The sequence below is a fragment of the Dama dama genome, chromosome 9, assembly GCF_033118175.1.
Source record: "Dama dama isolate Ldn47 chromosome 9, ASM3311817v1, whole genome shotgun sequence".
Taxonomy (NCBI): domain Eukaryota; kingdom Metazoa; phylum Chordata; class Mammalia; order Artiodactyla; family Cervidae; genus Dama; species Dama dama.
In genome coordinates this window covers 20,209,051-20,221,708 of record NC_083689.1, presented here as the reverse complement: position 1 = coordinate 20,221,708, position 12,658 = coordinate 20,209,051, and the positions used below count along the sequence as shown (strand labels likewise).

At 51.1% G+C, this 12,658-nt stretch overlaps 1 protein-coding gene across 4 annotated transcripts in view; it reads right to left on the bottom strand.

The window, feature by feature from the left end:
- The window catches only part of EVI5L (ecotropic viral integration site 5 like), a 32,239-nt gene extending 21,912 nt beyond the window's left edge, over window positions 1-10,327 (bottom strand). For all 4 annotated transcript variants that reach the window (XM_061150472.1, XM_061150471.1, XM_061150474.1 and 1 more), the window contains exon 1: window positions 10,236-10,327. The gene's annotated coding sequence lies outside the window, so the exon portion shown is untranslated. The remainder of the gene's footprint in view (window positions 1-10,235) is intronic.
- Between the last annotated feature and the right edge of the window lie 2,331 nt (window positions 10,328-12,658).

Below are 12,658 nucleotides of genomic sequence, written 5' to 3'. Positions count from 1 at the left end.
ACAAGAGTGGAAACCAGTCTGGCAGTTCTTCAGAAAGGTAAACAGTTACCAATATGGGACTTGCCTGGTGGTCCAGTGGCTAAGACTCCATGCTCCCAGTGCAGGGGACTGGGGTTTGGTCCCTATTTGGGGAACTAGATCCCACATGCTGCAACTAAAGACCCTTTATGATGCAATTGAAAAGATCCTGTGTGCTGCAACTAAGGCCCACCCAGTGCAGTCAAATAAATAAATAGGCTCTCTCTTAAGAAAAAAAAAAGTGTTACCAATATGACCCAGCAATTCCACTTCTAGGAATTCTACCCAAGAGAATGGAAAAACGTACATCCACATGAAAACCTGTATACAATTGTTCACAGCAGCTCGATTCACAATAGCCAGAAAGTGAAAACAACCCAAATGTCCATTGGTGGATGAATGGATAAATGAAACGTGGTCTATCCATATGATGGAATAGTATTCAGCCATAAAAAAGGAACAGACTTTTTCTGGTGAACTCTTCCCTGGTAAATCCCCTCACCCCACCACCTCCAGTATGTGGGTTCACTTTTCTCCCCTCTCTTCAAAAATATCTAACCCTACACCCCAGCCCAAGACACACTTTTTTGGTTTTTTTTGGCAGCACTGGGTCTTTGTTGTGGCACATGAGTTTCTCTAGTTGAGGCTCACAGGCTCAGTAGTTGCAGCGCACGGGCTTACCTGCTCCATGGCATGTGGGATCTTAGTTCCCCCACCAGGGATCGAACCCACATCCTCTGCACTGGGAGGCAGATTCTTAACCACTGGACTGTCAGGGAAGTCCCCCAAGACACATTCTACAGCAATTCTTTGTATATACACCTGCCTGCCCTACTGGGTCATGAACATACCGGGGGCAAAGGCTTGGTTTCTTAATTTTCTAATCCAAGCCTCTAATGCAGCATCTGGCTGTTAGTAGGTACTCAATCAACGTCTTTGCTGGATGAATGAAGAGAAAAGTCCCTGTGCCACTCAGCCAAGTGATCAAGGTCAACAGGATTAGTGATAAGTCACGTGGAGAGCATGTGCACTTAATAGGCTGACGTGAGAAGGGCCCTTCATCTATGTGTCTTCCTCCCCAAGACTACGAGAAAATCATGTGACCAATCCAGATTAAGAGATGCTTTAGAGCATTCCTGACTAGTCTTCCTCAAGTGTTAAAGTCATCAAAGACAAAGAAAGCCTAAGTAAGCTGCTCCAGATAAGGGAAGTTTCAGGAGATGTGATGACAAAATGTCCTGTGAGATCCAGGATGTGGTCCTAAGACAGAAAAAGGGAAAAGCTAAGGAAATCTGAATAAAATATGGATTTTAGTTAATCATTTGCGTGCCCAGGCGCTCAGTCATGTCTGACTCTTTGCAACCCCATGGACTGTAGCCCACCAGGCTCCTCTGCCTATTTTCCAGGCAAGAATACTAGAGTGGGTTGCCAGTTTCCTACTCCAGGGAAACTTTTGGGCCCAGGGATAGAAGCTGGGTTTCTTGAATCTCCTGCATTCGCAGGTGAATTCTTTACCACATTACCATCTAGCTAATTATAATGTATCAATATTGGTCCAACAACACAAGACTCTACACATGGACATCACCAGATGGTCAACACCGAAATCAGACTGATTATATTCTTTGCAGCCAAAGATGGAGAAGCTCTATATAGTCAGCAAAAACAAGACCAGGAGCTGACTATGGCTCAGATCATGAACTCCTTATTGCCAAATTCAGACTTACATTGAAGAAAGTAGGGAAAACCACTAGACCATTCAGGTATGACCTAAATCAAATCCCTTACGATTATACAGTGGCAGTAAGAAATAGATTTAAGGGACTAGATCTGATAGACAGAGTGCCTGAAGAACTATGGACGGAGGTTCGTGACATTGTGGTTCGTGACATTGTACGGGAGACAGGAATCAAGATCATCCCCAAGAAAAAGAAATGCAAAAAAGAAAAATGGCTGTCTGAGGAGGCCTTTTAAATAGCTGTGAAAAGAAGAGAAACCAAAAGCAAAGGAGAAAGGGAAAGATTTTGAATTTGAATGCAGAGTTCCAATTTGAATGCAGAGTTCCATTGAATGTAGAGTTCCAAAGAATAGCAAGGAGAGATAAGAAAGCCTTCCTCAGCGATCAATGCAAAGAAATAGAGGAAAACAATAGAATGGGAAAGACTAGAGATCTCTTCAAGAAAATTAGAGATACCAAGGGAACATTTCATGCAAAGATGGGTACAATAAAGGACAGAAATGGTAAGGAGCTAACAGAAGCAGAAGATATTAAGAGAAGGTGGCAAGAATACACAGAAAAACTACAAAAAAGATCTTCATGACCCAGATAATCACGATGGTGTGATCACTCACTTAGAGCCAGACATCCTGGAATGTGAAGTCAAGTGGGCCTTAGGAAGCATCACTATGAACAAAGCTAGTGGAGGTGATGGAATTCCAGTTGAGCTATTTCAAATCCTGAAAGATGATGCTGTTAAAGTGCTGCATCCAATATGTCAGAAAATTTGGAAAACTCATCAGTGGCCACAGGACTGGAAAAGGTCAGTTTTCATTCCAATCCCAAAGAAAGGCAATGCCAAAGAATGTTCAAATTACCGTACAATTGTACTCATCTCACACGCTAGTAAAGTAATGCTCAAAATTCTCCAAACCAGGCTTCAACAATACATGAACCGTGAACTTCCAGGTGTTCAAGCTGGTTTTAGAAAAGGCAGAGCAACCAGAGATCAAGTTGCCAGCATCCGCTGGATCATCAAAAAAGCAAGAGAGTTCCAGAAAAACATCTATTTCTGCTTTATTGACTATGCCAAAGCCTTTGACTGTGTGGATCACAATAAACTGTGGAAAATTATGAAAGAGATGGGAATACCAGACCACTTGACCTGCCTCTTGAGAAATCTGTATGCAGGTCAGGAAGCAACAGTTAGAACTGGACATGGAGGAAAAAGAAAAAAAAGAACTGGACATGGAACAACAGACTGGTTCCAGATAGGAAAAGGAGTACATCAGGCCTGTATATTGTCGCCCTGCTTATTTAACTTATATGCAAAGTACATCATGAGAAATGCTGGGCTGGAAGAAGCACAAGCTGGAATCAAGATTGCCAGGAGAAATAGCAATAACCTCAGATATGCAGATGACACCACCCTTATGGCAGAAAGTAAAGAACTAAAGAGCCTCGTGATAAAAGTGAAAGAGGAGAGTGAAAAAGCTGGCTTAAAGCTCAACATTCAGAAAACTAAGATCATGGCATCTGGTTCCATCACTTCATGGGAAATAGATGGGGAAACAGTGGAAACAGTGGCTGACTTTATTTTTTTGGGTTCCAAAATCACTGCAGATGGTGACTGCAGCCATGAAATTAAAAGATGCTTACTCCTTGGAAGGAAAGTTATGACCAACCTAGACAGCATATTAAAAAGCAGAGACATTACCTTGCCAACAAAGGTCTGTCTAGTCAAGGCTATGGTTTTTCCAGCAGTCATGTATGGATGTGAGAGTTGTACTGTAAAGAAAGCTGAGCACAGAAGAATTGATGCTTTTGAACTGTGGTGTTGGAGAAGACTCTTGAGAGTCCCTTGGACTGCAAGATCTAACCAGGCCATCCTAAAGGAGATCAGTCCTGGGTGTTCATTGGAAGGACTGATGTTGAAGCCAAAACTCCAATATTTTGGCCACTTGATGCAAAGAGCTGACTCATTTGAAAAGACCCTGATGCTGGGAAAGATTGAAGGTAGGAGGAGAAGGGGATGACAGAGGGTGAGATGGTTGGATGGCATCACAGACTCGATGGAGATGAGTTTGAGTAGACTCCAGGACTTGGTGATGGACAGGGAGGCCTGGCGTGCTGTGGCCCATAGGGTTGTGAAGAGTTCAGTTACGACTGAGTAATTGAACTGAACTGAATACTGGTCCATTCATTATAACAAACATACCAGATAACGTTACTAATGGGGAAACTGGGTGTGGGTGTAGGGTCTGTGTGAACACTTTGTGCTATCTTAATTTCTCTGTATACCTAAAACTGTTTTGAAAATTAAGTCTACTTTATTTTAAAATTTTATTATTTTTTGACTGCATCATGAGGCATGTGGGATCTTTGTTTCCAGACTAGGGATACAACTAGTGCCTCCTACAGTGGAATTGTGGAGTCTTATTAACCACTGGACCAACCAGGGAAGTCCCTAAAGTCTATTTAAAATTTTTTTAAAAAGAGAGAGAGAAGATTCTGTACCAGGGTAGACAGAAAAGTACAGGACAGTGATAACAAGTGAGAGGTGCCCTTGCAGGTAGTGTCATTCACAAGGTCTCCAGATGAGGCCGTAGGGGAAGGATTTACACTTGGAATTTCTTTTTTAAAATATTGAGTGACTCAAGTATTTTTTAAAAAAATTATTTCATTTTGTTCTTCCATGCCGCACCACATGGCTTGAGGGATCTTAGTTCCCTGACCAGGGATTGAACCTGAGCCCTCAACACTGAAAGCACGGAGTCCTAACCACCGGACCACTAGAGAATTCCCTGCACTTGGATTTCTGACTCTAGAGTCTTAACCCCAAGCTGATCCGCTGAGCTGCCACTCTCTCTGCATACTTTAGAAATAACTCACGTAAAACATGGAGTGCAGTGGGCACTCTGTAAATGAGTTACTCTTTCTCAGCGGGGAGAGTAAGTGTGTGTGCTCCATCTTTCTGAGGCAGGAAGAAAGACCCCATGGTTCCTTTAATTTTGTTTCCCTACCTGCCCTGCCTCTGCCCCCCGCCCCTCACCCCAGCTTCTTACCTCTGCAGTCCCCAACCTTTTTGGCACCAGAGACTGATTTCATGGAAGACAGTGTTTCTATGGACCAGGGGTTCGGGGGGATGGTTTCAGGATGATTCAAGCACAGTACACTTATCATGCACTTTATTTCTAATCTAATGCTGCCACTGATCTGACAGGAAGTACTGGTCCCTGGCCTGGAAGTCCCCTGCTCTACCTCTAAGGATTATAGGGACACAGAATCATTTCTGAACCTGAAGTCTTCAGAGATACCTGACCCCATCTACCCAGCCTGACGGACTGTCATTTGGGCCACACAGACCACCCTGACTCTGATGTCTTGGGCGCTTTCCCTCGGCAATGGGGTGGGCATTTGATGGGCGAGCTGCCCCTTGGGTAACAAGGATGGCTGCTGGAATCCAAGTGGTCACTGCTGGCCCTCCTCTCATTCCCCAGTTCTAGCCTCTCCTCTGTGCCACACAGAATGTTTCCATGTCCATGTTCACCCCACCCCGGTCATGTGTGTAGATAACTGATCCCAGGTCTCCTGGTCTCCGAGGAGGACTTCGGGGCCAGAAGCCTGGGTTCAAATCCCTCTTCTCCCAGTTTCTTGCTTTCTGATCTGGGTATGATGCACTTTATGCCAATTTCCTCATCTGAAAACACGGCTGATGACAGTACCGACTTCACAGGTTTTGTTGGGAGGAATGTACAAGCTAAAACCTGTCAAGTGCCTAGGAGGGAACTGGCCTGTAATATTCTCCTGGATGGAAAGTTCCATGAGGGCAGGGGCTGACCTGCCCACTACTGGATCCCCAGCATCCAGCGTACCATCAGGCATCTGACATTTGCAGACTGAAGAAACAAACTTCCCCTCCTCAGCAGGCCCATCGCTTCCATGGTGGCTCTGTTTAAATGTGAAATGCAGTAAAACTATAATCATCTTTATTAGTAGTAACAGCAGCAGCAGTAAACAACCTCAGGCTAAAATCTGAGGGGCAGATGACCATTATGACCTGTGGAATCTCTTCTGACCTAAAAAAACCCAAAACTTTACTATCCTTAGTGTCAGCAGCTAATACTTCCTGCCACTGTCACAAGTTCCTTCCTGGCAAATCCTTCATTTCTCTATATTTCAGTGTCCCTGAGGATGACAAAGAAAACAATTTAAAGCCCCCAGAAGCCCTCCAGGGACAGGTGAGTAAGAGAAATTGCATCCTGTACAGGTTCTTGGCTCTTCAAGTCAAGATGGTAGCTTTCCTGCTGTGAAGAAGGCTGGCTAGGCTGGGGGCTGGGGTGGGGTTCATCTGTCCTGTCTTTGGGGGCTCTCCAAGTAGATGGACACAACCTCTTTCTGCAGAAGAGATCCAGGCACTCTTGCAGAAGTGGGTGAGTAGGGAGGACACTCAGCTCCTGAAACCAACCAAGTGTTTACTGAACACCTGCATGCCCTGTTCTTGCCTTAGACTCAGCCATGAACAGACACGCGCCTTGCCCTTGTGGGACTTGCGGGCTGGAAAACAGCCGCCAATGAAACAATCTCATGGAGGCATCCCTGGAGGTCTGGTGGTTAAGACTTTATGCTTCCAATGCAGAGGGCACAGGTTTGATCCCTGGTTGGGGAACTAAGTTCCCACGTGCCGCGTGGCACAGTCGAAAGATTGAAGAAAAAGAAAAGAAACAATCTCACCAACACACCATGATGAGAAATGAAATGGAAGTGCAGGTGAACTGTGCCAGTGAGGCCCTTGAGATCTCCCTGGAGGGCCCAATCTCTTCCTCGGCCCTGGCGGTCAGCTCTCCTAACTCACCTCCCCCTTGCCCTGTGTTCAGCTTCTAGAACATGCGTGCTGCAGACATCCCTGGGCAGGGTGGGGTTGACTGCTGTTCCAAGTTCAGTTCCAAATACTGACCCCTTTGACCAGGAAGGGTCCCCCGGTGTGTGCCCCGTGGACTGCATGCAGGACATGAAGGTTTACAGGATGAAACCCACCCAGGAGGTGCACCTCGCCACGCTCGCTCCTGCTGCCCAGGCCTTGGTCCAAGCGTTCGGACTGCCTGAACGCCCTTCCCAGCCACGCCTGCCTGGAGAGCCAGAGAGCTCCTCTCCCAACTCATACGTCATCCCTGCTCCCCCTTCCCTGACGCCTCTGGGATGCGCCGGGCCCTTCCCTCTGCTCCCAGCACATGCCATCCATTAATCTGTCTCCTGCTTCCACACGGGATATGGTGGTCAGGGCAGGGGCTGGAATACCGCTTCTTCTGGGTGGTTTGGGGGGATTAAGTGAGATAATGTGTAAATAGGGCTGGCACCAGGCATGGCACATGGCATGGCCTGATTGGCATGAGCTACTGGTTTCAGCTCTGGCCTCCTGACATGGAGAGGGGCTTTAGACACAGGGCATGGGCCACACCTGACATTCCTTCATACCCTAACCCCTGACTCAATTCCCAGTTCATTGTTGGGGGGCCTCACCTGGAACAACCAGCACCTGTATTCTGCAGGGGGAAACTGAGATCAGGATGCTCCATGCCCCCTGTACCGTACATCAACAGCACAGACACAAAGACCTGCCCGGACCCCCAGGCCAGGGTAAAAGGGCACTGATGTCGCTCACCAGCCCTCCTTGGGAGCCTTCTAGTTTTTTCCTGAGGTGCTCACAGTCTGTCCTGGGAGCCTCCTGACCCCAGTGCATCAGCACAAAGTCTCCCCCTCCCCAGGGAAGCTGTGGAGTTTGCTTCCGGTGTGCCTTGTGACCTTCAGGAGTCTCCCCTTCTCTCCTCCCTTCAGCACGTGGACAGAACAAACCTCGGTCTGCCCCATGTCAGAGGGCTCCATGCGTGGACATCACCAGCCAGTGGAACCCCCAACTGCCCTCTGTCCCTCTGGGAGGTCCACGTGTGACCACAAATCCCATAACAGACTGTCTCTCAGCCCTGAGCATAGCCCAGACATGGAAGGACAGCCACTATTCACTGAGGCAGCGAATTACAACGAGGGGACAGAGAAGGTCAGTGACTCTGCTAGCACCCACAGGTGGGGCGACTGCCCCACAGACCCTATGGACCCCTCTTCCACATGGTGCCCAGGGGGACACTCAGGGACACATCCTAATCACGCTGGCTCCCCTGAAGTCCCAAGTCTTGGTCGTGGGATTTCTCTCCCCATTTTCCAGATGGGTAAGTCAAGGCCTCAAGCCAAGATGCGCTTTTCCCCAGAACCACCCAGAAACCACTGGTGAATGTCTACAGAGAATCTGGGCTTATTTCTCTGGGGTTTTCCAGGTAGGCTTAGGTCAGACGAAGGAGACAGCAGGCAGCGCTGGACTGATCCAGATTCCCCTTGAGGGCGACCTGGGGCTCCTCCTCAACCTTGTGGTCCTGGACATGCTGTCTCCCCAGTTCTCTGATCTGCCCCCCTCTGTGACTTGCCCCCTTCCTGGGCCAGGGCCGGACCACCTGCGGGCGACCGCCAAAGCCCAGGGGAACCCACAGGGTGGACACGAGGGGGTGGGCTGTGGGTCAGCCGGCCAGGGCCGGCTGGGCAAAAAGAGCCAGACATGTGGACACGGGTCCCCCAGCTCCATCCCAGTCAGGCCAAGGTGGGAAAAAAAACAACAAAAACCAAGCCGACTCCTCACTTGTGTTCCACCCGAGCCTCTTCAGCACATTTTTCCCTTCTGAAAATATTCCTTAACAAAGAGCTGCCTGCTTCTGGCAGGCCCAAACCCAGCCCCACACGGGTCCCAAATGCCAGGGTGGGTGGAAGCTGTTTCATTTTCTCATGACACACTGGCCATGGGGGAAGGAGCTCCCGGGCCAGTCAGGGGCGGCACCTGGGTAGCTGCTGCCATCAGAAGCCAGCAGGCGTGATGGGGTCAGGATGCTGGTCCTACCAGTCTCGTCAGACTGCAGGACTGGGGCCAGGGGCAGCCGGTATCCCCACCCCCTGCCACGGGTTGGCATCAATCAGGGGGCAGGCACTGGGTCTTTGGGGGAGACTGGTGTAGGGGAGAGAAACAGGGAGCATCCTTCCCTTTGAAGGGGGAAAAAATGGGGAGAGATGGATGAATGGGAAGAGGTCTGGGACAGGTGTCCACAGGGATGCTGGGAGATTCTGGGTCACTCCACCACCTGCAAGGCCCCAGTGGGGGCACCGGTTCAGGCAGGCTGGTGTGGATGGGAAGGCTGGCCACCTGGGGCAGGGCAGGCAGCTGACATCGGAGTCTCTGCCTAAGCTGGGAGCTGGTGGCGGCTTCCAGGAGGACCTGGGCAGGTGAATTCCAAGGAGGAGTGCTAAAGTGCTGAGGAGTTGTGTGTGTCTGTGTGTGTATGGGAGGCAAGTGGGGCGGGGGCGGGGGGGGGGGTGTCCCAACTGCCTGGATCTGTGTTGGAGGTCTTAAGTGTTTCTGTGTGTGTTGGGGATCCAAGAGTCAGACTCTGTCTGTGTGTGTGTGTTTGTGTGAAGGGCTCCTGAATGTCTGTGTATGAGGGGTCCAGGCCATCTATCACACCCACCTTGGGCCCCTCATACTCATATCAGTATGAGCTGTTGAGGATTCACAGGTTTCGTTCTGTTGGCTCTCAGGTGTGAGTGTGTATGTGTGTGTGTGTCTGTGCAAGTGAGTGGGGCCCTCAGAGGGGTGGGTGTCCCTGGTTGGGGAGGGGGTTCAGACCATCTGTTGGGCTGTCCCGAGCACAAGGTGAGGGTGGACTTTCCGGAAGCAGGGATCAAGAGGAGTCAGGATCAGGGTGTGTGTGTGGAGGATCCCAGGAGTGGTTTTCAGGGGTGCCCTTGGGCATGGGGCTGCTGGGGGTGGGTGATGGGCCAGCAGGCTGAGGTGAGGCTTGTGGGCAGGAATTCAGATTTACAGAGGCTGAGGAGGGGTCACACTGGAGGGGTATGGCTCTAAGGCTGGTATCTTTGGGGGTGGGGGCAGGTCTGGGCCCAGGGATGGGATATGAAGTGAGGAAAGGGACGGCGTGACCAGGGGTCTACAGATGAAAGGAGTCTTGGGGGATTCGGAGAGAGGGAGGGCAGGGGTCCTGGGCTTGCGGCGGGGTGGGGGACGCTTGTAGGGGGCGGGTCTGTGGGGTGGTGACTGCGGGAGCCCTGAAAGGCCTGGAAAGGGGTCCTGAGGGTCAGTAAAGAGGGTGAGCGGGGGTCACGGGCCTGAGGGGGGCTCCCGGGAAGGGGGCGGTGCGGGGGAGGAGGGCACCTGGAAGGGTGCTGGGAGGGGCCCAGAGGGGTCGGGAAGCGCCAGGAACGAGGATGTGCAGGGGCCAAGGCCCGAGGTCGACGGCCAGTGTCCGTGCTGGGAGTGCCGAGGGCTCCCGGGGCGGGTTCCGGGGCAAGGGGCCCGGAGTCCCGGTCTTGCCCGGCCCCCGTGGGCCGCAACGCGGAGCCGCGGGCCTGAGAAGGCGCCCGGGAGGCCCGGCCCGCGCCGCCTACCTACCTGTGAAGAGCACGCCGCCATCGCCATGCCGAGTCTCGCCGTCCCGGGCCGCGCCGCCGGATCCCCGCCGCGTCGCTCGCCCCGCAGCCCCGGCCCGGCCCGGCCCCCCTCAGCCGCCCCCCGGGACCGCGGTGGCCGCCGGCTCCGCCGCTGCCATTTCACCCGCTGACAGGAGCCGCTGCCCCGCCCCCGAAGCCCAGTCAGCCAATTCACCGCCCCCAGCCACTCTGGCTCCGCCCACTGTCAAGGAGTGATGGCGTATTTGGCCAATCCGTGGCCATACCGTAAGGCGGGCCCTGGCTACGGCCAGAAGGTTGCCGCCTTTAAGGAGAGAAGCGAATTGAAGTTAGGGAAGCAGTGAAGGACGGGTAGTTTTGCCTATCGAAATGTGGCGTCCTGTTGATCAACACTTGGCAGGACCAATAGCGAGGAGAGAGGGGTGTGTCTCTAAGAAAAGACTGCGTCCCTGAGGAACCGCAGACAGAGGCAGGCGAGCGTTTGGCGCTAAGCCCCGCCCAGAGCCGGGCTTTTTGCCCAATAAAGAGACGTCCTGGGACGTCCATTATTATCTGTCCCTCAAACCTCGGCCTTGGCAACTGTTGGGCCGCTATAAATAAAATTGACATCTAGCAAGCCAATGACACTGAAGGAGGGCGGTGAAGTAACGCTTTCTGGCCAATGAAATTGCGATATTGTTGTGCAGTTGCCCTCCCGGGCGGTGGGACTTAAGACCGGGAGTGAATGAAATAGGGGAGGAGCTGAGAGGGGCGTGGCCTAGATCAGCCCTGAGACGGGCTGAGCAGGCAGCGGCCAAAGGGTTGGGTCTGAGAAGGGGCGTTGCCAGAAGTCCCTGCGGCTGAGGGACAGCATCTTCACACTGCCCAGTTTGTGTTGGGGGCGGGACTTTGGGGGGTTGGGGTGTCACAGCGGGGACTCAGGCCCTGCTCTAGTCTAGGCCAGGTTAAATACCTTAAGTGTCTAATGTTCCTCCATCAAACTCTGAGCATGTCGTTATCACTGCTTACATTACTCCCACACCCCCCACACCTCTTAGACACACGGGGGCAGGGTGGGAGTGATGCAGGACCTAAGTCAGGTTTCCTCGGGGGGTCCCCAGCATTGCTGAGTAGTGGCCCGGCACATAGGAACTGCTTATAAAATGTTTGATAAGTGAATGAATGGCGGGCCCAAGATGATTAACAGGGAAGGGAAGGGTGGAAGGAAGGATCATTCAGGCTGGGGAGTTACTGATAGGGGGACAAGACTTAGCAAAAAGGACACGCTTATACCCCAAGATGCAAGGAAGGGTCCTCGAGGGGCTGGGGCGGGGAAGAAGGACCCTGTCACAGAAGATAGGGTGATATCGTCAGCTCAGAATGGGAGCTGAAAATGGAAAGAGACAGAAATGGGAACGGGAAGCCTGGGACCTAAGATGGGCCATGTCAGGACATACTGAGGTCTGAGATCTCAATCTTCTAAATAGTAGGTAGGGGGTTCCTTTTGGTTTGGGGAGCAGTGAACGACATCGGGCCACACTCCCTGCCCCTGTTATTTGTCTCCGCCCCTGTCTACACTCTGTCTAATCTACATTTTGCCTTCCTTCTCTCTTTGTCTCTGTCTCCACTCTGAAACTGTCTACACCCTCTCTGCCACTGTCTATACTCCCTCATTGTGTGTTTTCTCTCTCCCCCTCTCTCTTACTATCTATTGTACATTGCATCTATTAAAATTCTGGAACTGTTCAGAAAAGCTTTGAAGCATATTTCTAAAAACTCAATGGTAAAAATAATTATAATGAATTCCTTCTCCTCCACATGCCCATATTCCCCCATACTCCTCTTTTTTTTTTTTTAAAGAACACATCTTTGATTCCCTGGCAGTCCAGTGGTTAGGACTCTGTGCTGTCACTGCTGAGGGTCTGGGATTTGATTCCAGATTGGGGAACTAAGATCCTGCATGCCACATGGCTAAAAAAGCATATCTTTGCCTTCCCCCTCCTTTTTGGGAGGAGGATCTTTTTGCCTGGGCCAGGGATTGAAGCCATGCTCCTTGAAGTGGAAGGGTGGAGCCTTAACCGCTGGACCACCAGGGAAGTCTCTATTTGTTCCCTTCCTTTAAAATTTATGTGCTGGACATTTCATAGTCCTCACATAGTCACAAGGTGGTCTTGTATTTGCAGAGTATGAAGCTGAAGTGAACCTCATGGACATTGTCCACTGATTCCTAGCAGACTTAAGAGGTGGGGGAGGATCCCTATGGACATGGTTAGATACGGGATGTGTTTCTGTGCTCAGTCGCTCAGTTGTGTCCGACTCTTTGCAATCGCATGGACTGTAGCCCACCAGGCTCCTCTCTCCGTGAGATTCTTCAGGCAAGAATGCTGGAGTGGGTTGCCATTTCCTCCTCCAGGGGATCTTCCCAAG